Here is a 27,248-nt window from a genome sequence, read left to right on the forward strand (position 1 = left end):
AAACCCCAAGGCCGTTAAGCAGCACTAAATATTTCCGCTCCAGCAGGCAGAGACGGGGGTTCAACGTTGAACAAAGAAGCGTCACACAATTCATGCCAAAACACCTGAAGGATTAACAAAATACTTCAATCCTCAATGAATTCTCAAACGGTTTTATAGCACATCATAGCACCATTGTTACAGAGGATTCATTCGTTTCTACTTGACAGAGAAACAACTGACACAGACAACATACTAGTGTTACCTGAACAATAGGAACTAGTTTGCCTTTACCGCGACAATCGTCACTTGATTTCATTTCATTTCAAATATGTTTAAAAAAAACCGAGGACCATGTTATCCACATTCATTTGAATTACCACTTCCATTTCAGCTCATGTCCGGAACACCATCATTTTCAGTTTCAACGTAAGGTCTGGCATTTGGGGCAGACGCCATCGCTACTAATTATTGTTCCACTAACTTGTCAGACAAGTCAAATGAAAGTTGCCTGACCACACGTGAATACACGTTTCCCTGCCCTTTATGTTTCTTATTGACTGAATAAATAGTTAAAGTAAATAAAAAAGGTAACTTCAAGTTTTCTCTTTTATTCACTCGACTCTTTATCATCAGGTGGCTGTGATGTATTGTCTGCAGATGCCTTGTATTAATACACAATATCCGCTAGATGGAAAAATTAATCGAGACACAAACTCTGACGCAAAGTTGACACAATTAGTAGAAAGTAATTTAATAGCGCATAAACAACAGTGTAATTACATTCATAAACAATTGCATGTGACCTTTTAATTTCTTATTTTCATCAGAATTCATTATTTAAAACTTTCTTAATTCCACAATTGTTCAGACATCTTTATCTACAAGGAATCCTTTATCATAAAGGCTGGGACTGACGTGCGTCAAATGACCAGCAGATGTCACTACTCCCAAATGAGGTAAATAAATCAGGGCTTTGTGTTCTTATTGTTTGGACGGTGTCTGTGCATCTTCAACGTTCAAATGCTATAACCATCTTTTTTCTTATCAGTTTATACTGCTGAATGTAAAATACATTTTTTCATAAACAATCACAAAATGGTCAACGTGTGAAATCAAATATTGTGTTACAACAGACGCTGAAACAACAAGATCAAATTCAGCGACGGGAGTTGCTGTTTACGCGTTGAGCCGGGGATAGTTGTATCAGAAGAAGATGGATTTTTCATCACCAGTATTGATGAATGTCAATGAAATGTAATGTTGCAATAATATAATTACTCGCCCACTATAGTGACAATTACAAAAACAAGAGAAACGTTAATTAAACAGCCAGAAATAAACAAAATAACACATAAAACGGGAGAATTAAGGGTAATGGACTTTAAAGAACAGTAAATAGTAAATGAAGTAACTCGGTCAATGTACATTTTAGTTATAGTTCAGCAATTGCCGGGTTATTTATCATTCAGGGAAACTCATTAGCTAATAGAATTAGGATTGTACCCAGAAAATCCTATTTGTACGTGTTTTGTTTTTACAAAATTGAAATGGAAACCATTGTGCTGTGTTCAAAGACATCTCGACAACACGATAAAAATCGATTTAACCCTTGTGAGGCCGAAAACAAATGTGTTTTTCCGCACAAAGGTTAATGATGACTCAATCGTAGGTATCATTCACGATTATTCAGACCTGGTTCATCTGGTAATGCTAGATATATGTACTTATTAGATCCTTCATTTTGTAGTATTGACAAAAATGCATATGTATTCGACAAGTACCGTTATTTCGACTCTTACACTTGATCGAACCGATACAAAGAATGATTATAGGTTTTGAAACAGAGAGGTCAGATCATCATGCTGAGGTTGACGCACCTCCAGAGATTTTGGCTTCACACTAGTTTTTCTCCTTCATTTTCTGCCATCGCTGTGATCCTCAGATCATTGATTTCCGTCATTAACCCACCAATACTTTGGTGATGAATACACAGATGTTGCTTTTCTTTTTACATTATTTCAACATTTTAGACATTTATTTTACCGCAGCATTTAATTGCAGTAAATGCCCATATGGCAACACCATAAGTGCTTTTATTATAAATAAATAAAAATTGGTTGTGTGTTTCCTTCCCCCTCAGACCTTCCTGTCCACCATCTCATTAGACCCACTTTGATTTCATTGTTTTCCTCTGCTGAGTTATCCCGACAGCAAAACTCTCCCAAAGGTGTATTTTCATGCCTTTGCGTCGGAAATAGCTTTCCGTCTCTAGTCGTTTGAATTCCATATTTATGGTCTTTTCTGCTTCTCTCGGTTTCATATCTGGCAAATAGGATTGGTGGCAGGCGTTTGAGCGAGATGGGAACAAGGTCAACAGTCGAGCATCTGCTTCAAAGATGTCTCCTAATTGAGTGGAAAGCTTCAAACTCTCTCAAAGGTCACGAGAAAGCAGTCAGTTGTGTTTACAAAGTAAATAATTGACGTGTATTAAGAGGAGAATGGAGAGAAAAAAAAGATCAGTTGGGAATACTCAAAGGCCGGTGTTTGTTTACCTGGATATCAGAAACTCTTTCCTCTTCCAGCTCTTACTTTCTGCACTAGTCCAAGGTTTGGTATAAGATAAGTCACACATGCCTCCCCCCCCTTTAACAAGTTTGACTATTGATTTGCCACTCCGAGGCCCCTCCTGGGACACTGTAAAGAACCAGGAGACAGCAAGTGGCAGCAAGGCCTGCTTTTTTCAAAGGATCGAGCCCACCATGTGTTCGTCCTCCTTGGAGAAATCGGTCGTATTACCTAGAAGTAGAATAGATAATCTGGCCATCATGGACGTTGTGACCCAGCACATCTGTTACCCTCTATCTGACATGGATCAAGAAGCTGCTATAGGAGCTTGTAGTTAGTGATGAGTTGATGAAGAAGTTTCATTATTTTCAGAGCCCACTTGAGATCTGGACACGCCGTTAAAAAACTGTCCTCGAAACTTGTTCTCGATCCATAGGTGCAGGGTATGTTATACGCCTTCTATTTTCGGATCCCTGGGAAAACAGGAGGCTGGAGACTCATCCTGTACCTCGGCTACTTTAACTCCTACACCAGTCTAGTAACTTCATAAGTCATAAAAAAATACAATCTCAATAGGTGCAGCGAGCAGCGGAGTGATGCCTTAAAAGAAGAAGAATCTGCTCTTCAGATAAATTGCTTTATATTTATGGAGCTGCTAAGATGGTGAACGTGCTGCTGACAGTGACAGCGATAGTGTTATAGAGCTACAAAACCATTACATTTAAAAAATATAGATGTAGTTCAACAGACTCACAATGTTAAAACTCACAAGAATAAATGTGTGTGTTTGTGTCAATTAAACAAAGAGCAGAAACCATTTGATGTTATCATCCAAAATTAATATTTACAGTTGTTTCCTGCATCATATAATACTGGCCTTTATTCAACTTTCCTAATAAAAATCATTACTTACTTCCTACTCTTTATTTATTATTCCATGAATCCTGATTTTAATGAAATTTAGGCCATGGTCCAGGGAGCTGTCATACTAGGGAGGGAAAAAAGATACTCAACATGAAAATGAGGTTATGGCCTCTTAAAGATAAAAAATATGCTCTTTTATTTCGAATTAAATTTACAGTAATTAAATGTCTGAACCCTGACCTGTTCCTTACAATTACACAAGTACCTTTAATAGCTACAACTGAAGCTAAATGGCAAATTATTTTCATTTATATATCTTTTATGCTCTTATTTTCAGCTGTCTTTGTAAACTGGCGCTCGATCTATGGTGTCAACACATCAGAATAAATGGTCACATACCAACAGTATGAACACAAATTGTAAAATGTGCCACAAGCGCACACATCATGAAGCATCTTCAACACTTCCGTCCGTGTCTTACAGAAGGAAGCAGACGCAAATGGAATTGAGTTTCGTGTTAAGTCCATATGGATCAATAGCTTAAATGACATGACGCACCAATTACAGCAGATACTACAGGTTCTAACAGAAGACTAATAGAGGATGTAAGGGAGTGCATGGTAGCTCAGGTACATTAAAGCGATCTTAAATTACATTATATAGAGTGAAGCCTGCAGGACATGTATTAGACAGCATCGTTCTTGACTCCATTTCATTAGAGCATCACGGAAGTGTAAAGCGAAAAACATCATCTCACATGAAAGCCTGTCGTGTGTCACTGCTCATCATGAATTCCCAAATGGAAAAAAAAGTATAATGAGTGAAGAAATCCTGTGACAAAAACAGGACACAATTAAAATTTCAGTGTCTCAGAGACACTACAAGAGCCTCCGGGGTACCTTCAATCGAAGTGAAATACACTTACTGGCCAGTTTGACAATTATTACCCACACTCAGTGTGGATTTTAGATTAGTTGTGAGATTATATCTATTGTGTTTTTACTTCTGATCAACATTTTATTTTAGAAAAATAAACTCTTACACTTTAGAATGGGGAACACATGTTAACTATTTATAAGCTACTTGTTCAGCGAATCTGCCAATTATTAACCATTATAAATAATAAATTCGTAACCATTACTAGTAGAGTAAGTAGACTCCATCAAACCCATAGCAAGAGGAAGATCGTTCCAAAGCTTAGGAGCAACAGCCTAGAAGGATTTCAATCCTGTGTACAGGAACCATCAGTAGATTCTGATCCACAGACCTCAGAGCCCGATCTGGGGTGTAAGGCTGGATCAGATCACTGATGTAAGGAGAAGCCTTACCATGAATAGATCTAAAAGTAAGAACCAGAATTTTAAAATTGATCCTGAAAGAAACTTGCAGCCAGTGAAGGGATTTAAGTATCGGAGAAATGTTAGTTCTTCTACTAGAGTTTTGTATTAACTGCAAGCGAGACAGTAGCACCATATTTATATTTAAGTCAAAATGTTTTACCCTTTACATTAACTTTCTAGTGGGGAAAAACACTAATCTACAAGTATCAACAGCATCCTAACATATTCACATAGTTATCTTTGAGTAGTTAGAATAATAAATGATCATAACTTTCCTTTAAAAGAGAAAGTATTATTAATAAAGAAATATTTCTCTCATGGTACTACATATTGTAAATAGAGAGAGGCCAAAGTTAATCTTTAATTACTTCTTTATTTCCTGTTCATAATCAGTATTTAAGGTTTTGTCCGTGGACACTTTAAAATTATACTATGAATGAAAGAATATGTTCACAGTGAACAAGATGTATTAGTACATTATGATGGTTAAAAAGTGGCTGATTTGCTGTTAAGACACATATGAACAAGACGCTTATTAATAGTTAATATGTGTTCCCCATTCTAAAGTGTTACCAAATAATAAAAGAAAACTTGTTTTAAAAAAGACAACCAGTCATGAGTTAAAGCTGTAAACAAACACATTTAAGGAAAAGTCTTGAGTCACAGATTACCTTTTAAGACATTGTGTGTCTTTGCAATGTGTATATCGGTGTGTATAAAGAATTTAACATGAGCCGGAATGGCTGGTGAAAAGCAAGGATATGAGATTGAAGATGGAGTCTTAGGGGGGCAGAGCGGGAGTCTGCAGCGATGCATCAGCCTGACACTATAGCCATGAGGGATGATGCATGAGATGGTGTGACAACAATACAACTCTAAAATATAATATACGGGCAAGATAAAAAGGTTAAAAAGCATGCTTCTGTGTGCATGTGCTGAGTGCTCTCCCTTCTTCAGGATTAAATAGAATGCCGTTTTTTTTTTTTTACTTTTCAGTGATTGGTATTCATGAGCGTGTAATGTGGAATCAGGCAGCTAATAATTCACCAAGTGATGTGGCCCTGTGCAGCAGTTAATTGTGTTAACTGCTGAAAGTGTCTGTCAGCATTACGCGCAAAATGGCTGCCTCATTATCCCCTCTGAGACACAGAGGTGTCGCTCACCGTGGCCAATTACTGAGTGCCGTCATCAACACCGAAGGAGAACGGAGGGCGAAACATTCCCGGTGACCATAATAAGTCACAATGAAATGTGACAGAAAAAAAATGCAGCTCTTTAGTTAAAGGTGATCGATGAGGCTGGAGAATTTAATAAAGACGCGGGAAGTCCGCTGAGATGTTGGAGACGGCAGCGTAAATAAATGACTCACTGATAAAGGACAGAGGCTTTCAGAGGATATAAAACGCTTCATTTTTATTATCTAGCCGTTTTACTGCTGTGTTACAAGCATGTTTGAAATAAAAACATTTATACACTCAATGGATAATCTCACTGTTTGTGCCATGTACATTCAGGGGTAGTATACAGCCCAGTAATCACTGTATTTACTGCATTTTTTAGACCCTAAGGCGGACCAAATTACTAGGCGCCGTAATTTCATGTTACAGTGTTGACCCAGGAAAAGATTTTTGTCAGCCAACATCGCATGCGGTAGTAAGAGAGTATATAGTTAAGGATTGTGAGGATTATGCTGTGCTTAAATAAAGAAATGGGGTGTGAACTGAATTTTATTATTTGGAGTAATACTACTCCACCTCACAACACCTTATACAACAGCACCTGGGGGGGGTAATACCACGAGGCTTGCAGATAAATACAACAAAATCAGTTTGAGATCAGTAAGTACAACCAGGATTTTAGGTCTAACTTATAGTCAAAAAAAGATGTTACTTTTATTGTTTCTTCAATTAAATCACAACCTTTAAAGTTTCAGCCTTAAAAATATATTTGTCACAGCTTTGCTTCTTATGGCAAAAGGAACCAATGATATAATAATAAGATTATAAAACCAAGATGGTATTTAACGTACAAGGGTGTTATTTAAGACTTTAAGGTTCCATGAATGTGCTGGATATCTAAACGTTTGTTGCCTAGCAACGCTATGAAGTTGTGCTTGATTATGCTGAATTTCCTTGTGTTTGTTTGTAATTAGGCATATTTGTTGTGAGCACTCAAACAGATGTGGGTCAGGTCACTAAACTTTAAAAGAAAACTGGAAATACGAAACTTACGGATGTGTGTGTGATATAATACAATGAATACATTCATGTGATGTGGACTTTAGCCCAGCCAAAGGCATTTATCACAGGGATACATCTAAAAGAAAAACAAGAAAACATATCTGTAATACTGATAATTACTGCCTGATTATGATTTTATTTTGAAGAAAATTCTCCAATGATACATTACCCTGGGATTCTTGACTATTGAATATGTTTATTAAGTCAGGTTAACAAAAAAAAAAGGATGTTTATGGGGACAGATCCAGCAGGACAACTGTACATAATGTATTAAAATAGGGTCCAGATTCTGTTCTGGTCCTAAATCAAGGAACCTTTAGAGGTGTAGTTTTTAAGGCAGAGCAGTTAACCTATCAGCAATATCTAGAGCTAAAAACAAATCCAGAACTAGATCAGTCGTCAGGACTCCCTGTGGTGTTTTTTTTCCAACATGACACCAACAAAAATTCTAACTACTCTGGACCTAAATTATAGACTGATGGTAAAATAACCGGTGTGCTCTGAGTGTAAAAACATTAATTCTAGGAATCATGGCCGAAAGAGAAAGGGGCAGAGTTGCAAGAGTAGAAGGGATAATGTGAAAATGATGGTATGGCTGCAACCATTGGAGGTGGCTTCAAGCTATAACATCAGTGTACACAGAGAAAGAAAAGTTTATAAAGAATGTTGTAGAGGTGAAAATAAGTTTGATAGGATTATTAGCAGTGAGCTATGTTGGCGGAGAGGATAGGAATGTAGCCGGTGCATATAGCCCAAAGGCAAAGAAAAGAAAGATAGGGGTAGGTAAGAAATATTCACCAGAGGGGAAAAGTAATGACAGCAAACTTCAATAGCATTGTAGACAGTGAACAAGAGGAGATGAGGTAGTTACGCAGGTATAGAGTCAAGGACAGAAAAGGACAGAAAAGACTGAGGTGAAAACTTATTCTCCAATCACAGAGGAACACAAGATTTTCGTCGTACATTCATGACACATGACATACCATGTACTATGATGTTAGCTAATGATAGAGTGAAAAATGGATGAGTGAAGAAACTGCGAGGCAGGAGAGTTTAACAAGATCGGTTGGAAAGTTTTGGATAAAGATGAAAGAAAAGAAGAGTCTTGTTTGTTATGATCATTAAGAGTTGATATCAATAATGTAGCAACATTAATGAGTCTTCCACACCTCTGGTTCTCGATACACATTTGGCCCCATTAAAAGAAGGCCTTGACCATTTCATCATCTTGGTTAGAAAGTCTGGCTTTTATCATAGCAAATTCTCAAAATATCAGCAAAATTCAACATTTTCAAGAGTTGAGCACCTACGTTTCAAAAGATAATTTAAGAGTATGTAATTGAAAATAATGTTTTTTTTTCCTCAAATGTCCCAGAAAACCTGTATATATTTTTAAAGATATAATACAAAGTACCATTGCCTCATTGTTTTCTACATGAAATAAAAGCATCTAAAGCAAATTCTCCATGTACTGGAAACAGGAGGTGCTGATGAAGCACTTTCCAATTTTCTAGAGCTAGGATGTTAAAAATAACCCAATGTTTCAAGGCAACACGATCTGGACATATTAGGAGAAAAAAAACGCAATATTTTAAGATACATATTGGTGATTTAAAGCAAGAGGGAACTTGAATTTCAACGGGATTCACCGTCTTTATTTAAGAGGACTGAGAACGCAACACAATCTTCACCATTCATTAGCAGCAAACATTTGGTTTTGAAACCTTTGTCTGACAGTTAGTTGAAATGATGATTGCCCCAAAAAAAGATCCATAGTGACCACAAGAACTGCCTCTCTGATTTGAAAGCGGCCTGTAAAAAACCTTACATAGCATCAAGTAAACGTGGTAACCGCTGCTGGGAGACAGAAAAAGAGCAGTATTAGTCGTCTCCAGAGGATAATTTGGAGGGAGCGTGGAGCAAAAACGGTACCATTAGTCTCAGCGAGCAGCTGCAGTGTGCGCACACGCATCATATCAGGCCGGCGATTACACTTAAGAATTATTAAGAGCTGAAATTACAAAGACATTATGCAGAGCAACCTGGTGATTTGGAACGCAAATCAAAACATGTCACTGACTTTAAATCTACAACAAAAGTGTTGATGATGATTCCAGCAGCATCATTTGGTGTTTGAAGTGGTTAACAAAATCATTAATTCTATTCAGTATCTTTGGAGTCAGTATGTATTGATTGAGCTGAAAATCTTCCACACACTCCTACATATCTTGGCGATTTTTGAAGTTTGCGTCGGAGGAAGTTTGATACATTCAGACAAGAAGTTTTCCTAATATAAAATGTACATGTAATGAGTAAGAGAAAGCTCTGGTCCAGGAACTAATGACGGTAAGAGTTTTAAAAATCTTTCACAACATGTTGTTTTTCCCCAAATGTTCATCTTTGGTATTTTTATCTTCTAAATCCTGTCCATGAGAAATTAAAGTTACAGTTTGTATAATTTATTTCAACAGGACGAATGGAAGACAAAATAAAGATCAACCTAGAAAAGAAGAAAATTCTAAAGAAGGAGCATCGTGGTCAAAGAGAGATGTAGTTAATAGACGAACAAAAGAAGAAAGAAAAAAAGGGAGTTCAATCAGAAATGAATCATCAGGCATCACAAAGAAACTAGTGGAAGCTGAGAAGGAAGAATTGAGAGATTGAATGTGTTTGCACCAACGCATCGAAAAGACTAGAACAAATGGATAAATGAGGGAAAGAACATGAAGCAATTTGTGGATAAAAACATCATTCAGGAATGTGAGATTCACAAATGCGGCTTAAAACGATCTGTTCGTGAATCAATCCTCGGCGATGATAAGGGTACGAGCTATTATCTTGCAGTCTCAGGATTAAACCACGAAAATGAAACTACAGAAGTAAAAGGGAGTGAAATATATCTTTTTTTGGATGCTCAACAACAGACCTCAATTTTCTTGGGGGCATGAAAGCCTATAATGAGAAATATAAAGAAAAAATAGAACATAAATTTATGGATTAGTTTCTTTGTGTAGCTGCAGATGTTGTTTTAAAAGGTTCTAAAAAGAGGCTCAGAGGAGGCTGATCATTAATGTTTAACACAGTTCACATGACCTTTCACCTCTCGACCAACTGACCCATAATGGTGACTCCAGACAAGCCAGGTCTGACGGACCCGGGAAGTCTTTCATGGCACTTTCTCCTGTTCATTGATTTTCTTAGCTATGTTCATATGCAGTTCTGAGACCTACGACCCACGTCAGACATCTATTGATTTGAGATCGATTAGGAGTGAGCGCCATTTAATAGGAGACCAACCCATTTATAGCAGGCTCTTTAAACAGGTGACTGACTGTTTTAAGAGCACGGCAGGTGGGAGCCTCAGAAAGTAAACCAAATACACTCCATTTTATCAAATAATATTCATGATCCTGACAGCAGACGGGTAGTAAGAGTTCTTGAACCGTGATAATCTCGTCTGTATTGATCTCTTTTTCCTGCCAGACAGGAGTGGTAGGAACAGGGGAGTAATATAATTCTTAGTCTCATAAAAATTCACAAGAAGTTAAGTATACCTTTTTCCAAAGTATTGTTGTGACATTATTGTATTGTTAAAGTATTATTTACCTTTCAAAAGCATCTAATCCGTCTTTCTTTCCATCTTTAAAAGAAAAACGAATCCCCCACTGAATTGCATTCAAATGTTATTCTCCTAATGTTTGGAAATAAAATCAATTGAAAAACTTGGAATGACAGATACATGTATTATTGTGGTGGTAGTTAGAGGCCTGGGGCCACATGGAATAAGGTTCTACACTCAAACATATGCGGACATATTTTTTCCCATCAAAGTTCATATATATCAATAAGGAAAACAGTGTTAAAAAGTTCGGAATTGCCGACACATCTGTAGGTGGCATAGGTCCTTATTTACTGCTCAGATTCCTGCCTCACTAGTCACGTTGAGATGTTCACACAAGAGTTTCATTAACAATCAAAATATTGATCAAAAATGTGTGAAAAGTGTTTGTCGTTACATATTAAATTATTCACAAACTTATAAATATGTTCTAATTTACCAAACTGTTTTCCAGTTTAAATTCATGTTTGTTTCTATGACCGTGGAAAGAAAATCATAGACTCACTTAAATATGATTTAAATATGTACATGAGGGCGTGAAAAGGGACAAACAAATCTGCTATTAATTCCAAGTTGATTGGGATGTACAACGGAAAAGTGTATTTACGTTCATACACCTGAATATTTTTGTACGTGCACCATTTTCTGGATTTAAGTGTACAACCGTTTTTAGTAGAAAATCCACAAACTTCTTTGTACATGAGGTGTTTCCTTAACATTATCCCTAATTTTATCTTAATTTTATTATTATTGGTTCATCGATCCAGCATATTTGTATTTCCTTTGGTCAAGGAAATACATTGATGCATGTCTGGTATGTGGAGTTCAATAATGCTCTTGCATGCTGAAATCAGCAGCAGATGCTGAAACGCTTCTCTGCTGCGCACGCCTCACTGGCTGTTGCCTCTCACCTCCGCACAACACTGCACAAATGAGTGTGGGATGAGTTTTTCTTAGAAAGTTTCTGATAAAGGGCTGCGTGGGCACCGATGGAGGCACTTTAAGTTGAACAATCTCGGCAGAGGAGACGGGCAGATCTCGCGGGCAGAGGCCATCTTGATTCTTCGGGCCACAAGGTTCAAATATGTTTTCCAACCGTCCACGAGTTTGGTCAACGAAAGTTCAACGATTCATCTGGTGAAAGTTATTGGTCTGTTGGAGCTTAAACGGCTTCTGTTTGGTTTGCTGAATCTTTAGATCATGACAAATGTTTTATACTGGTTTACTGCGATATTTCCTTAAATAATTCTTTATTTGTGGTCCTTCAACTCTGTGTGGGGTTTGGATCCAATCCTATCTAAATATGGACAGGGTAGGATATCTGGACAGGTGAGCATCACCTAATCCAATCCTGCAGCATCTTCGTCTGAAGATTTTATCTTTTTTTATGAGTTTTTTCTTTATTCATTAAACCAGGATCTGCTTTCAAAAAAAGCTATAACACAGGTTTCAAATCAAAATGATAGAGAAGTAAGAAGAAGAAATGTAATGTAACCCAATTTCCCAAAGGAGATCTCCGGAGGGATTAATAAAGTCTATCCATCCATCCATCCATCCATCTATCTATTGTGGGGCAGTTTCAAGATGATTGACTGAGTTTTCAAGATGGCCACAACCACAGTCTTTAAAACCTTGGCTCAGAAAAAAACAGGTAAAATCACAAAACACGAGTGTATAGAAAGAACAGAATAAACGTCAAAGTCAAAAGTCAGATCCTACTTTACTAGAGCTTTATTACTAGAGAAAAATATCGATGTTTGGGATTTTTATATAACATGATGGGAGAATGAGCCTCGACAACATCTCAGACCTTGTATCATAAAAAAAAATGTTGTTTTACCTTCTTCACAACACAAATTACACCAGAATCAGAATCAAAATCTGAATAATTTTGTATTGCCAATATCAGTGCAGGGTACCACCAATTAAGAATTTGTTTTCATAGTGTTGTGCAACATTTAAAATGGAATGAAATCTCCAACATGAATAAAATCAAGATGTATTTACAAAAAAAAAATGCCATGAAGTTTAGTGTTGGAATGAATCATGACTTATAAATAGAATAATGTATAGTACGAAATCAATCTAGAAACTGCACTCATGATGTATTAGGTTGTACGATGGCTGATCTGGCACTGCTGGGGTCTCTGGAGGTAGCAGATCTTTAGGGACTAGCGAGATTTATCTGCACATGATATGAGTGGCTCATGAGCCAAGTGCTTTGCTCAAGGACAACACAATAGGTCCAGCATTACAGAGAGACTTACCACACTGTGCCAGCATCTCTACAATTGCTGACAGCGCTGGGTAGCCAGAATCTTAGCCAGTATATTCCATAGGGGAATGACTGACAGATCTGGGTCTTGTCATGCCAGATGTGTTGGACGGTATCATTTTCTCTGTCATTATGGCACATTAAATTTCCTTACATATAGCAACAATGTTCAGTTTCCCCCATAGAAACTAAGGCTATTGTCTGCACTTGTGGTGCAATAAGTAAGTAAGTAAGTAAGTAATTTTTATTTGTATAGCGCTTAAAAATGTCTTAAGATGTTTCTTAAAGGAGTCAGTAGACGCCATCAAACACAGAGGGAGAAGAAGATCGTTCCAAAGCTTAGGAGCAACAGCCTGGAAGGATTTCTCTCCTCTGGTCATGAACCGTGTGCGTGGAACCATCAGTAGATTCTGATCCACAGACCTCAGAGCCCAAGCTGGGGTGTAAGGCTGGATCAGATCAGTGATGTAAGGAGGAGCCTGACCATGAATAGATCTGAAAGTAAGAAGCAGAATTTTAAAGTTGATCCTGAAAGAAACTGGCAGCCAGTGAAGAGTTTTAAGGATCGAGGAAATGTGAGTTCTTCTACTTGAGCGGGTCAGAATTCTCGCTGCAGAGTTCTGAATCAACTGCAGGCGACACAGCTCCTTCTTGTTAAGACATGAAAATAAACTGTTGCAATAGTCCAGACGAGAAGAAACAAACGCATGGATTACAAGCTCCAGATCATGTTCCGACAACATTTTCCTAAATTCCTTAGAGATTTTTCTCAGTTGAAGGAAAAAGTTCCTGGTCAGTTTTCTGCAGTGTTGAACAAGAGACATGTCTTTATCAAATATAACACCCAGAGTAAGAATGGAAATGCTTCCATTAACATTTTGCTCAACATATAAACAGGTTGCTCACAAATGTCCTGGCTTATTGGCCTGGCTCCACCCATGATGGAATCATTCTGGGGCATGCCAGTCAGACCTGAGGCTGGATTCAATAAAGTCATATAGAAATATCCTATGGTGTCTATTCCAGATTCTAGCTCATCCTCTAACCTTGTCGATGAAAGTAGAGAAGTAAACCCTTCAATAATCCACGGAGCAACTTCAAAATGCACCACAGCCAGGCAGACACCGTGGTGGTGAGACAGGCCATAGGCATGCTCAAGGGCAGGTGGCGGGTGCCTCTCTGCCACAGGAGGGAGCTTGTCTCATCTGTCATCGTCGTGTGTGCACGACAGGTTTCAGGTGAGACACCGTTAGGACCGAAACCTGTGACGATGAAAGGGTGTTTCAAATCACGACAGGAAACCATATTTCATTCAACGATGCGGGAGACATGGTCATGATCGACAACAAAGGTGGTTTTTAAAAAAGTCAAGTTTATGCAAAGCTGTTGGATTAAAGTGACACGAGGGTTTGCTGCTAAATAATTATGGTATGGAAAAAAGTTGGGTTTAAAATACCATGGAAGGTTTTCAGGGATTAGTCCAATAAGCATGGTATTCTTATTGGACTAATATAAATAATTCTAATTTTACTTCATGGGGCCACTCTAAAGAAACCATTTTCTTTGAAGATGATGTACAAACTTACCAGCATGTAAACAACCTTAGGCTATGTGTAAAATCAAAATATTTTAGTATTTTTCTAAAACAATTTGCACTGGGTTTCCAATGCGTGTTAAAATAAATAGTGGCCAACAATTCACATAAGTGGAGTGGATCAGACGCTTATTTTATTGGAGCCACAATATAAATCATGGATCTTTCTTCAATAAAAAAAAAACGGCTTGAACAAACCACCTTGCAGCTCTGGCTCATGGTAAAGCTTTAGGTTTATGTTGCAAGGATAGCCTATGTTTCCTTCCTTTCAGAGTTATAAATTATATCATTTCTAGTTTTCCTTCCACAACGATTTTATCCGCATTGTGTCTTGACGGACCAATATCACCTGTAACAAGGTTGAGAAAGTCATTTGAAGAATCACAGCCTGTGAGGATAAATCCCGCTGATTTTATATCGACACCTCCGATGTGCAGAACAAACACATGGACGTTCTCTAAGCCCTAATCTCTATGACAGCCCAGCTTCACCATTTTGTGGCTGAATGGATTGTATGTAGGAAAACATAGTGTCCTGTTAGTTTGTCTGTGTGAGGTGGGATTTTACGAGCATAAACAAAGCACAGTGATATGGATTAAGGAAATAGAATATTTCATTTTACAACCCTAAATCCCTGTGACCTTGCTTTGTGCAAATTCTCTGTGGATCCAAGATCCAATGCTATTCTTTCACTGCTATTACTTTTGTTGTTCTCTCTTTCATCCGCTGCTGCTTTTATATAACATTTCAAACAAGCCTTCAAGTGATGGAGGGTCATGTTAAATTTCCAGGAGGGATTTAGGATGGATACTTGGCTTTTCTGTGTGCTATGGGAAAAGAGAACAAGCGGATCAAGCCTGGAAATAGCTGTGAGCGGAATAAAAGGCCATGTCGACAAAGTGAAAGTCTTCTTTAAAGTGTTGCATTAAGTGAAAATTAAATTATCTGTCTGGGAGTCTGGGATGAGAAACCAAAGAAAATGGGTCAGAAATATCTGAAGACAATAATCAAAAGGACAAGTATAATTATAAAAAAATCTTCCCCAACACTTGAGATAACCAAAATAAAATAAAAAAACACTTATTTCCATTCAACCAGTCGCTTCTTTGTCAGCAGTTAAATAACAAAACTAAAGATAATTGACCGCATGAAAAAAAAAAAAGAATACTATTTCTTAATTTAAAATAGCACAGTTAAATTATTCTTATATCAAAATCACCACTCAGTTGATGAAAGATTAATTTCCCCAAAAGTATAATGGTGTTTTATTTTTTAAACAAACCAAATTAGGAATAAGAGAATTGAAGTTTCACACATTTTTCGAGTTTTGTTAATTTTTTACCCACAATTTAGAATTTTAAGTGTATCACCCAAGGGTCTGTGCGGGTGTAGAAATACAAATAATAATAAAAGTGACACTATGGTGTTTGAAAAATAAAAAAAATTCTGGTTTAAAGTTTCCTTATATATCTCTATTGATTATATTCCTGTTTATCAGTTTAACGGAAATTAAATTGTAAAGTGACAAGTGACCATTTAAATCCTAATCCAGCACTTGGACGACTGACTTCACAAATACTACTCTAATACTGTGAATGTTATTAAGATATTAGAAATATACTGAAATAAAATGTTAATATCAAAACTCATGGGCCGATACCTGTTAAAACAGGCTAAAATGTACAAACATTAAAAAAAAACATTTTAAAACCTATTTCAATGTGCAACTGTTATGTGACTTTAGAGTATAAATGAAGAATAATTCCAATTGCTAATTGAATGAAAATACTAAAGGGGATTTATTATATGTATCTTTAGCTAGTTCATTTTGACCTGTACGGAAAGTCATAAACTAACCGGACATCTATTAGATTTTGACATTTAAAAAAACTTTAGCCAAGTATTAATTAAAATAAAACTCAGAAATGGTTAAGGGGATGGATATAAATGCGTGATGGATGAGCGAGTGTCACCTTCAATGGAGACGTATAATGTCAGTCCTGACATTTCATCTATGTGCACATTCAAAATATCTCAAGGAGCCACACATTGACTCCTCAGTATGCACCATTAAGTCCAAGAATGTCATTCAGAGCTCGGTAATCTCTACACACGAGCCATAAGTCAACTTCCAAAAATATCCACAAAGCTTTTAACACCAATAGGGGAGGGATCATTCAATAAATAGTTTTCAATTTCCCACCAATATATAATAAAAAAAAGTAGTTTAAGATGATGCCAGTTTCTCCTTCCACGTTGGTTTTATAGAGCTTTTCTGAAGATGCTTTAAATATGTGCTTTAAGTTTATGTGCAATTATTAAAACAAACAATAAATTTGAAAAAAAGGAGAGAAGATACAGGGAAAGTTGCCAAACACCGTCTGCCAAGTGTAATCATTTATTTATTTGCCTCCTGAATTGATTAAATGACGGGGAGGCTGAGGGCAGTGAACCAGCTGTAAGAGGGCGGTGGCTTGTTGTGCAACAACTGTCATCTGTATTCAAATTCACTTGCTGTAAATGATGTCGACGCTTGCTGTTGGCAAAATTGGCTCTTTTATTTGTATTTCCATTTGGCAAATCATACAAGATTACAAAGATTACTGAGGGGCTGATGGAGCTTCATGTAGCATCAGCCTGATTTTTCTAGCTAAGTAGGTGGTGCTGTTGTCTCATAAATAATGGGGTTTCAACTAGAAAGTTGGACAAAGAAGAAAATTATACAGCAGAGTATCATCTAGTGGGAGCAGAGAATGAGGACAATGCTTCGTGAAGCTGTTGAAGTCTACCAATATGCAGTAAGTCCCTCATCATGACCAAGTTACTACTTGTCTATATACTACTGTAATAGGCCCAGCTTTGTTTATATAACAAGGCCCTTGGAGGTGGAGACTTCTGGGATTGATGACAGGTGTTGACTAACCTTGATTCATCCATTCCAACAAAGCATTTTTAGTGGGCGGGGCTTGAGCTCATTTTCTAATGTAAATATTTAAATGAAAAGAGAGTTTTGTACAAACACACACTGATGAGTGCAATAGAGGTCCAAGATCAATTTAAGACCCACTTAAATCAACACATTAGTCGCCTTTGTTTATTGATTATTGGCCTTGACATTGTCCGTCACATTAGGATATATAACCATTTAAAGAGTTTCTTTCATAAGACATTCTAGAAAACAAATGGTACAATTGTAGCTCTTTTACCGAACCGACTACCATGACTGTAATTTATGCTCATGGTCAAATCTGATTGACCTATTTAAATGTGGAATCATACATTTATGAAATAGGTATGTAATAAAAGACAAACTTACATACTAAATAATCAAATATATTTATACTATAGTGGCATCCAGTGCTCTATTATAATATTGTTGATACGTCGCATATTAATAATTATTTTTAATTCCATCGCATTGGTGAGAATATTCCACTGCACTTGTTAACACATTCCACATCTCGACCCAATTTTGAAAGACTTTATTCTGCCTGATCTAAGCAAACTGATGATAATGTTCAGTGATCGTCTTCCTCAAAGCAAGATCAAACAGCCTTTCTAGAATTTCCAATAGTGTTACATTCCGGCTTTGAACGCAAGTGAAAAAAAAGTCAGTCAGTCTTTCCCGATCTCAGCCCTAATGAGTTCACAAAAGATAATTTATGTGGCCTTTGTATCCAATATTGATTCTTACAAACTTCTCTCATTAAGTTAAGTTTTCTATTCTTGTTCTTGTTATAAAGCAATCCTTGTGTATTTCCTCTTTGTGGTCGCAGAAGACCTTCAGTTTAGCAGAGACACTAATCTATCCACTATTGTCCTGGACTAAATTCCTCTGAATTATTCTGTACTTGGTACTTTCAGTTGAATACATAAGATTTCATTTATCTATATTCTTATATTGCAACATTTCCTCGAGGCCCTCTTCACAATTTAGTCATAAGCCTTTGGAAGGAATATCAAATGTAGCAGAGAAGGTGGGCGTCAAAAAAACGTTCACATCAACATACCACTGAAGAATTGCAGTTAAAAAAGTGGTTCTATACTTTGAATCTGAAAAAAAAGAGCTCAAAATGATTCTTTCAACTTTTATAATGTATAAATAGAATTAAATATCTGTGATGATGAAAAATAGCTATGTACTGCTGTTAAAACGTATTTGTATTTTTTAACTAGCACTTACTTATACTAATAAAGTATACTTAATTTTATTTTCACCTTTAATCAAATACATTTCATTCTTTTCTTAAATCGTCCCTCAAATCGTCTCATTGAAATAGTCGCTTTTACAACTGAAATGTTATTTTAAGATTTAAATGGATTGTTTCCCTTTAAGAAAAGGTTTGTTGACCATTTGGTGACAACTGAGGCGCAGCGGCCAGGACACTCCCTGATATAAAAATGTCTGAAAAGTGCCAATTTGTGCAGATGGGGAAGCCCATCAACATGTCCAAATATGCTATGTGGTCATTTTTGGTTCCTGCAAATAGTTCTGAAACTCTTTAGGAGAAGATATCCTGTCGGAGAACAATAGGAAGTTCCATCTCCGTGGAGACTTCAGAACTACTGGATCACATCACGACAAACCACAATACGATGCCCGGAGAGCAACATGAGGGGATGTGGGCAGATGGCTAGATCCAAGGGGAGAAAAATGACGTGCAGGACTATCTGAAGCTCTGAGATGATGCACTGACAATAGAAACCACCAGCTGGTTAACACACCTGAGACTCTGATAACAAAGTTTGTGCACTAGCACAGATTTCTAATTGATTTATTTTTTTCCCCTGGTGCACCAGCTGCTGCTGCCAGATTAGCTAAAGTGAGTGTCGGCCTCCATTTTAGGATGGATCGCGGAGAAGCACATTAGAAGATGATCCTGATCATAAACCAAAAATACACTTTTAAGGATGTCCATAAAATCAACATTTTAAGGGGAACTACTTATATTTGTATTGGACCTGCTGTGTGGGCATCAGACAAGTAGTGATGAAACAGGCCGATGCTGTATCGTGATACAGTTCGAAAGGTCACTAGGTGGCGCTCTCAGATTAAAAATGGTGCCAGGTGTCATGGAATTACAGATCAGAGCCAAAGATTACAAAGCAAAGTTCAATCGAGCGGCCATTCAAAATTACGACACTGTATCATGAAACATCTGATGCTGTATCATGATACAGTTGGAGAAACCACTAGATGGCTTAGTTTGACAACGATGTCTTGGTTCATGAGAAGAGAGAATGTGTAATAGTAGAAGTTGCTGTTATAGTTTAGAAGATTTCGCAGGTTCATCCAGTAGTACTGATGGATAAATGTTGTGACTTTAATGTGTTGACGAAGCTTTGTGAAGCATTAAAGTTAGGGCCTACTTGATTGTGGCACTGTAATATTAATAATATAATCAGACACTATTCTATAAAGCATCATCAGCCAATCACTGTCGTGTGGTTTCGAGAAACCTTTTGCTATTTTCCATCAAAATCGTATCATATTTTCCTCCAAATGACTAATTCGAAAAAAAACAAAAACATATTTCAACTGAGAGCTCCACTGATTGAGCTCTTACCCCTTGTATTACCTTTGGGACACCTTGACCCTGAGATTACACAAGGGTTAGAATAAAAAAATAGAAATAAACTGTTTCATGAAACAATTGTTTGAATCATTATTAACTTACAGTTCTGCTTCAAGCTTATTAGTCTATGGCTGTACTCCATTTACTTGGGCTTTAAGTAGAATCCTTTATAAAGATCTCATCATTCTGACTTCCTGTCTCAGTGACCAGTCTCTATCCGGCCGAGACAACCAAATAAAACAAGCGTGTTCTTAGTCGTGAATTTGTGAGCTTAAGAGCTTCCGGTATGAAAGAGAATCCAATATAAACCTTGTAAGATGATGTTAGAGGAGAATCTTCCGTGGCGACTTCAATCTTAACTGCGTTTGCTGAACTATGATGGGCATCGTTGCTTTCCTCTCCCCATTAAAACATTTGTTTCGACTGCTATTATGTTTCTTAAACTTCTTCCACTGCTGTAGTTAAAACCTCATCAACCGGACCACACAGCTTCCTTCCCCCAACACGTCCACCTTTGGTCTGCAACACTATATGTACCATCAATCAACACTGGCAACAAATAACATTACAATCATGCAGTAATGGATTGCATCTTTCACTTGGGGGACGCACAATCCATTAAAATTCAATTTAGCCCCCACATTTATTTCTCCAAACAAGTAAAAGTGCCAGTCATCATCCTGTGATGCAGGCTGATACCCAGGCACTTCTGGGCTGCACAGATTGATGAGAAGAGAGATTAACACATCATTCTGGATGGCACTGGAGATAGCCAGACCATAATGAGATAAATGGACTGCAAAGCAAGTTATAAGGAAAGATAAAGGGCAGAGAGTGCAGAGACGAAGCGAAGCAATATTAAGATCTAAAGATAAGAGTTTAGGAGGTGCGAGAGTCTGAGTGTAAAGGTCAAGATAAAGTGCCTTGGCACTAATGCTGAAGTTGGAGCTTGTGCCGACGACTAATGGTATGGGTCGGAAACAGATTTGTGTTACTCATTTAAGATGAATGGAGTTGGAAGTCAGTTAGAAGTGTCTTGCAGTGCTCCATTAATAGCTCAGGTGTGAAAATATTACACTAAAGACGTAATTCATCAATTACGAGCTTACATAAATACACGCGTGTCTACACTGGCAACACCGTCAACAAACCTCGCTGGATCTTAATCATTATTACCTCATTCCTGATTCATTCAGGCGTTCCCCGTTTCAGTTTAATTTGTTCTATTGTTTCGTCCCAATGATAATGCAGCCACTCCTGTAGGTATTGTGTGAATAAATAAGAAATGTATGTCCATTTTGTGGTCACGAACAGCACTTTTCAACAACATTTTCTTCGCCCTCCTCCTCTGAAACGACACACTTAAAAACATACAAATACTTCCATACTGCTGGTCTATAATGTTTCTATTGTAATGACAAGAAAAAAGGCTATATTTTAAGCTTGTTTGTATCAGAAGCTAAAAGGCTAACATGCTACACAGACAGGACACATTGTGCCAGTTTAGACAGTAGACACTGGGAGCTCATGCAATATTTTATAAATTTGATGTCTATATAATGTTTTTTGTTGTATCCTTTTAGTAGAAGAAGATTAAATATGGATTAATATCGACATACATTTTTCCGTAGAACTCCAAAAAGGAACATATTTCTCTGAAAATAATCCCAACCCTTAGTGTACATGAGTGAAAATTTAATTTTGGGTGAATTATTACTTCAATCTTTGACATACCTGGTTCTACACCACAGACAGGACTGACCAAGTGTGCCCATGATTTAGAAACTGCCAAGCCATTACCCACAAAGTGTCTGATGTTTATAGCTTTGGCTCGCTCTGGCACTGGCTGCCGTTTCCTGTAGCATTTTTCGCATCATTTACCATCTTAAATTATGAAAGTGTGTGTGTAGTTTGTGGTACAGCTTAATGGTTAACCTTTCACATGCTGACATACACCCTCAGAACACACATTAGTGCAGTTTAAATAAAGGTCAAATGAAAGAGTAAAAAATAAATAAATCCATATTTTAAAACAGCAGAGAGGTCACGAGTTAAACCTCTATAGAGCGGTGATTTAGTACGCTAGGGTTGGGGGGGGCGGACCACCACAGGCGGTTAAGTAGAAGCGTAACAACCTTTTTTTTTTTCATTTTAGCGGGTGAACGAAGCTGCTGTGCTTACTAAATACTTAGGCCCGTCCTTGCAGCTAATGAGGTCATATCTCCAGATCTATGAAGTATGAAACATATAATTTGCAGCAACTACATCACTAAATAGAACGTAGTAGTCAGCAGCTTTGGAGTTCACACATACATTCTTATATAATTATGTTTTTGGTCGAATTGGCTTTGGCGCTCTAGGAACTGTTTTACTTCTTCAAATGTGATTTATTTGTGTGTGTATATTTTCAAACAGTGGTTCAAGGAACCCTTTCAGCTTTAACTGCGATTTCTTGTGTTTTTGCCTTTTAGTTTGTTCATTATTTGCAAGGGTTTTGACCTCCTTGTTTTATTTTCTGTTTCCAAGTTTCCCTGTGGTTTCCTTTCGTTTTATTCCCTGGTTTGGCGGACGCTTTGTTTTTTGGACCTTTAGAGAAATTGGACTTGAATTTTGGCGTTTTTTTCTCTTTGTAAAAGTTGTCAGCTGGTCTCTCCAACCTGCACTTGGGTTCTGCCTTATATAAATTGTGAGTTTGGTCTTTTTAATTCCTAGAGAAGAGTATTTGTTCAGTCTTAAAGGGGGTTTCATACCTTAATGTTGTATACGAAAAGTATATGCAAAGGCACGATGGACTAGACTAAAAAAGAATCGATTTGCAGCATTTCTAGCATCTGACTCCCCAACCTAACCAAAAATACACAGTGACGTAAACGCGGACGTAATATTTGAAGGATAATCAATTGTTGTAGGTTGATAAACTCAGAGATGGACAGAAAAGACATGCATTAGTCTCAAAATAAATTCCAATCAACATTTTCCCTCAAGGTCTTCTTAAATAAAATATTAATATGGTCTTCAAACAAAGTCATTTAAATTAAACTAGTATTTCAAATCAATGAATGACTAAAGTACCAGTATGTACGCTTAACCATTCACAAAGTCTTAACAAAATACATAGGCTTGAATAAGTAAGTAAATACATTTATTATTTCCCTGGTTAATAGCTCGAATAACATTCATGGATGCATCATAAATACATCGATGCCCACTACTATAGTTTGTTGTGTGTCTAATCGTAAAGCACCAGTCCGACTTTGTGTGAATAGTGACCCCAAAATGTCATAGAATCACTACATCTATAAAATGTTGTGATACAAATGTTGCAAGAAAATCAATCCCAAATGTATTTCACATTAACAGCAGTTTTTATTTTATTTTAAAATGTTCAGCTTGTGCAGTTAAATGTGAAACAACAATAATTGAGAAACCTTAGCAAACCGGTTTGAGTTCTTGAGAACATTCTGTATTATTAATAGTAAGCAGTAGTGAGAACTGAATTGAAATCACATTATGTCATCTATCATAGATTCCACAATTATATTCTTATGTGTCGTCATCCAATGGAATCAGCCTACTTGATACAGATGCTTGGCTACTCTATTATAGTACAATACCACCTCATCCTGACATTCTTGTGATAAAAGCAGTTAATTAACATTGATTCTGGTAAACTAAAGCAAACAGAGATGATCGAAATATGTTCTTCTGTTCTGGACCAGGTTTCCATCTTCACAATCTCAATGACCATCACAAGACAAGCGTCTGTCGCTGCTGTCCATTGTTCTTTATCAAGAAGATAACCCTCTGTGGGAAATCGACACAGGCTCCCTAAATAGCTAAGCTCAAGTCCAAACTAATCCCCTGAAGCGTTTGCAAAGACATGCATTATCTGGAAACCCACAGTGCATTTATTCAAGCTGTTAGTCCCGGTCCCCTGGAGCGCACTTTCGATCGGTCGATGCACATCCCTTTAAGGACAGGGTATTGACTAGAATCAATTATAGACCCATTTGTTCAATGAGCTTGGTCAACATCTGTGTCTGCACAGGCGTTGATGGCAGAGATCTTCTGAAGGTGAGGACGCTCGAACCCTTCAGCTGTTGTTTCCTTCAGGAACTGTTCTCACACTTTGTTTTGTTCCTCGCTGGTAAAATGATTGCCATTAAACACGCCATGTTGTTATTATAAATAGATGATAATTATGTAAAACGCTGAGCTATAAAGCCCTGCTTCACACTTTATATGTACAGAAAAAAAACACTTGTTAATTTATTTATCTATTTATTTGTTTAACGTTTTTTGTTGCGATCACACCATTACTCCAGAAACAACTCATAATAGATTTCATTAGTGGCAGATAAATGGCGTGAAACAGTAGTGCTGCAGGAGTATTGATTATAATTTACTGAAGGGCGGAACTACCACGGCTGGTTGGAGGAAGAAACACTGTCTCTAAAAGGAGAAATGACGTGGCCGCTATTTTACAGATGGAAAAAGATGAGATTTTTATTTTATTTTCTGTTTTCTATAATGTTTTTTAGTGAAACAAACTAAACTAAAGCGGAGCAAATGTAGGACTGTTTTGAAGTCAAAATAATTTTTAAAAAATGGCACAAAACTTAGCGATATCGGAGATTCATGGTGGAGAACAGGTCAAGAAAAAGGTTTATTTCAGGAGCTTTGTATGAAAATGATTGCAAAAAACGATTCTGAACAGCAGAAGAAAGGAAGAAAGAGTGTTGATAGAAAGGTAAGCAAACGCTGGAGGTTTTAGAAGCGTAGAGAAAATCTAAAATATTTGAGCACCCAAGGCCATGAGTGAGAAAAAGGGACTCTGAAACTTAATAGATGTTTTCTGAATAAGGAAAATTGGGTGATTTAATAGTGCAGTGGGGGTTTAACAATAAAACTATACTTGAAGTAATGCGGAGCAAAATCTATTAAATATTGATTAAAATCTAAGTGTCGTTTCCAGTAGTGATAGGGAAATCATTTTAATAACTAAGTTAATTGAAACACTATTTTTCCTGATATCATTTATTTAGTACATTTTAGTAAAATTGTGGTTATATAATTTGGTCGCACTTTGGAGACAGTTAACATTCATTTGACAGGTTTGCAATTAATATCAATCAATATAAATCAATATTCTTTAGATTCTATCAATTAAAACATAATTATAAATATTACTTGAAAAAAACAGAGTTAAACAGAAGCAAAATAAAAACATTATAATTCATCAACTTGAACCTGAATTACAACGTTGCTGCATGTATGATATAATAATATCTGCAATGTAATAAGTTTTATAAAATCAAATCTAATGAGTAGTGATAAGGTTTCATTAGTGTTGGTCTGATGAAGCTTCATGAAGCAGTGTCATTAATTTCAGAGTCCACCAGATGGCGGTCTCTGCCTTTTTTTTCCCTAACATAACGTAACCGTTCTAATGAAACATCACATCATATTTAAAGTGATGTCACCACATACTGACCTCTAAACAACATGACACTGTTTCATGAAGCTTCATCAGCTCATCATTAGGTTTCATGAAACACTAAATTCAACCCGACAGCACCACCGACTATAAACAAATAAGATCACTTTAACTTCCCATGGTCCTCTCTTTGTTTCACTGATGCAAATGTAACAGTCGGAGTGACCTGATTAGCATAAGCGAGCCTAACAGTCACAGAATCTACAACGGATCTGATGGGACTGCTGCAAAAATACATGGATTTGGGCGATGATAGTTTGTGGCATTTCTGACAGTTTCAACCCCTCCCCCAGGCTTTAACACCTTTCATATTACTGGCAGGGGCTCGCTCTGACAGCCCAGAAACTTGGTTAATAATAATCTCAGCAGCCAGCGAGCGCACCTGGAAATAAACTCTGATAACATCCTTTGTGTTTGTATTCATCAGTGGCAAAAACACCTGAGTAATTTCTAGATACTGAATCACTAAATGTCTGCTCTACTGCTGAGGTGGTGAACCCTGAGCTGCGGATTCACTCGCTGTCGAACAACCCCCGGCTAACGTGCACTTTACAGACGCTCATTTTCACCTTTTTTTGAGGTTATTTTTGTAAAGTGCTACAAAGGACATAATTCATGTTGTGTACATTGTACACCTACACAAAGCACTGTAGGAAACATTTGCATGTGTCAAAAGCCTCTCACCCTTATAACGCTAGAAAAGTAATAACACTGCCTGGAATCTCTCATTACTTTGTTTGTGAAGTTTCAATGGAAACACTGTTTAAAGAAGAGAGAGAGGTCCCTCTAGTGGCCTCTTTAAATGATGACACTGCTTCATGAAGCTTCATCAGCACATCAATAGTAGACACTGCATACAATCAAATGAATAAAACAACTTTAAATGTTAAGTAATATATAAACAGCAACAACAACACTTACTATTTAAATAATAATAAACGGAAATAGATGTATTAGGTATGATCCTTCTTCAGACACGATATCATACGGCAATATAAACTGACTTGTCACAGTCAGACGTAGACTTGGTTTAATGTGAAAATATTCTTTTAATCATTATCACCAAGGCTATTTTGTAGGGATTATTGCTAGTTTCTTCCCGAGAAAGAGCGTGTACATGTGGCCAAAATGGCCGACGCAAGAACTCGTTGACTCCAGAGAAGAAAGGTTTGATGAGTCAGCGGAAAAGGTCCCGCCGACGAGAAATGTTGTAGGAGAAGTGTTTGTGCCAGAAAGAATGTTATCTAACGGCTCTGTAGAGGAGAGAGGAGAGAGCCAGGCCTTCCATTTTGGTAAAAGACCCAGAGGAGAAACATCTGGGTTCGTATCGCAAATAGATCTGGCCTTGGATTGTCACGAAGTCCCCTGATTTCGGGGAAGTATCGCCTCCTAGAGACGTCTATAAAAATCATGTGAATGACAAGAGAGATTTGACAATGGTCAATAAATGTACGATCTTGAGAATTGGAGAATTGTGTCACTAAAGAGCCAAGTCATCCCTTTGTTCTTGTCTTGTCTTTTTGGGCCCATCGACACCAATAAAACCAAAAGGATCTCCACAGATAAGATTCTGCTGACACTGGCCCTGATCAGCAGCAACACAAGTAGTGCTGTTGAAGCCTCATGAAACAGGGTCATATTTTTAGAAGGGGTAAAGTTAAAAAAGAACGGCTGTTCAAAGCAATCGATTACAGAA

At 37.2% G+C, this 27,248-nt stretch overlaps 1 protein-coding gene across 1 annotated transcript in view; it reads right to left on the bottom strand.

The window, feature by feature from the left end:
- The window catches only part of LOC148070582 (receptor-type tyrosine-protein phosphatase gamma-like), a 201,901-nt gene that overhangs the window by 59,581 nt on the left and 115,072 nt on the right, over nt 1-27,248 (bottom strand). The window lies entirely within an intron of this gene.

The sequence above is a fragment of the Callionymus lyra genome, chromosome 10, assembly GCF_982586985.1.
Source record: "Callionymus lyra chromosome 10, fCalLyr1.hap1.1, whole genome shotgun sequence".
Classification (NCBI taxonomy): domain Eukaryota; kingdom Metazoa; phylum Chordata; class Actinopteri; order Syngnathiformes; family Callionymidae; genus Callionymus; species Callionymus lyra.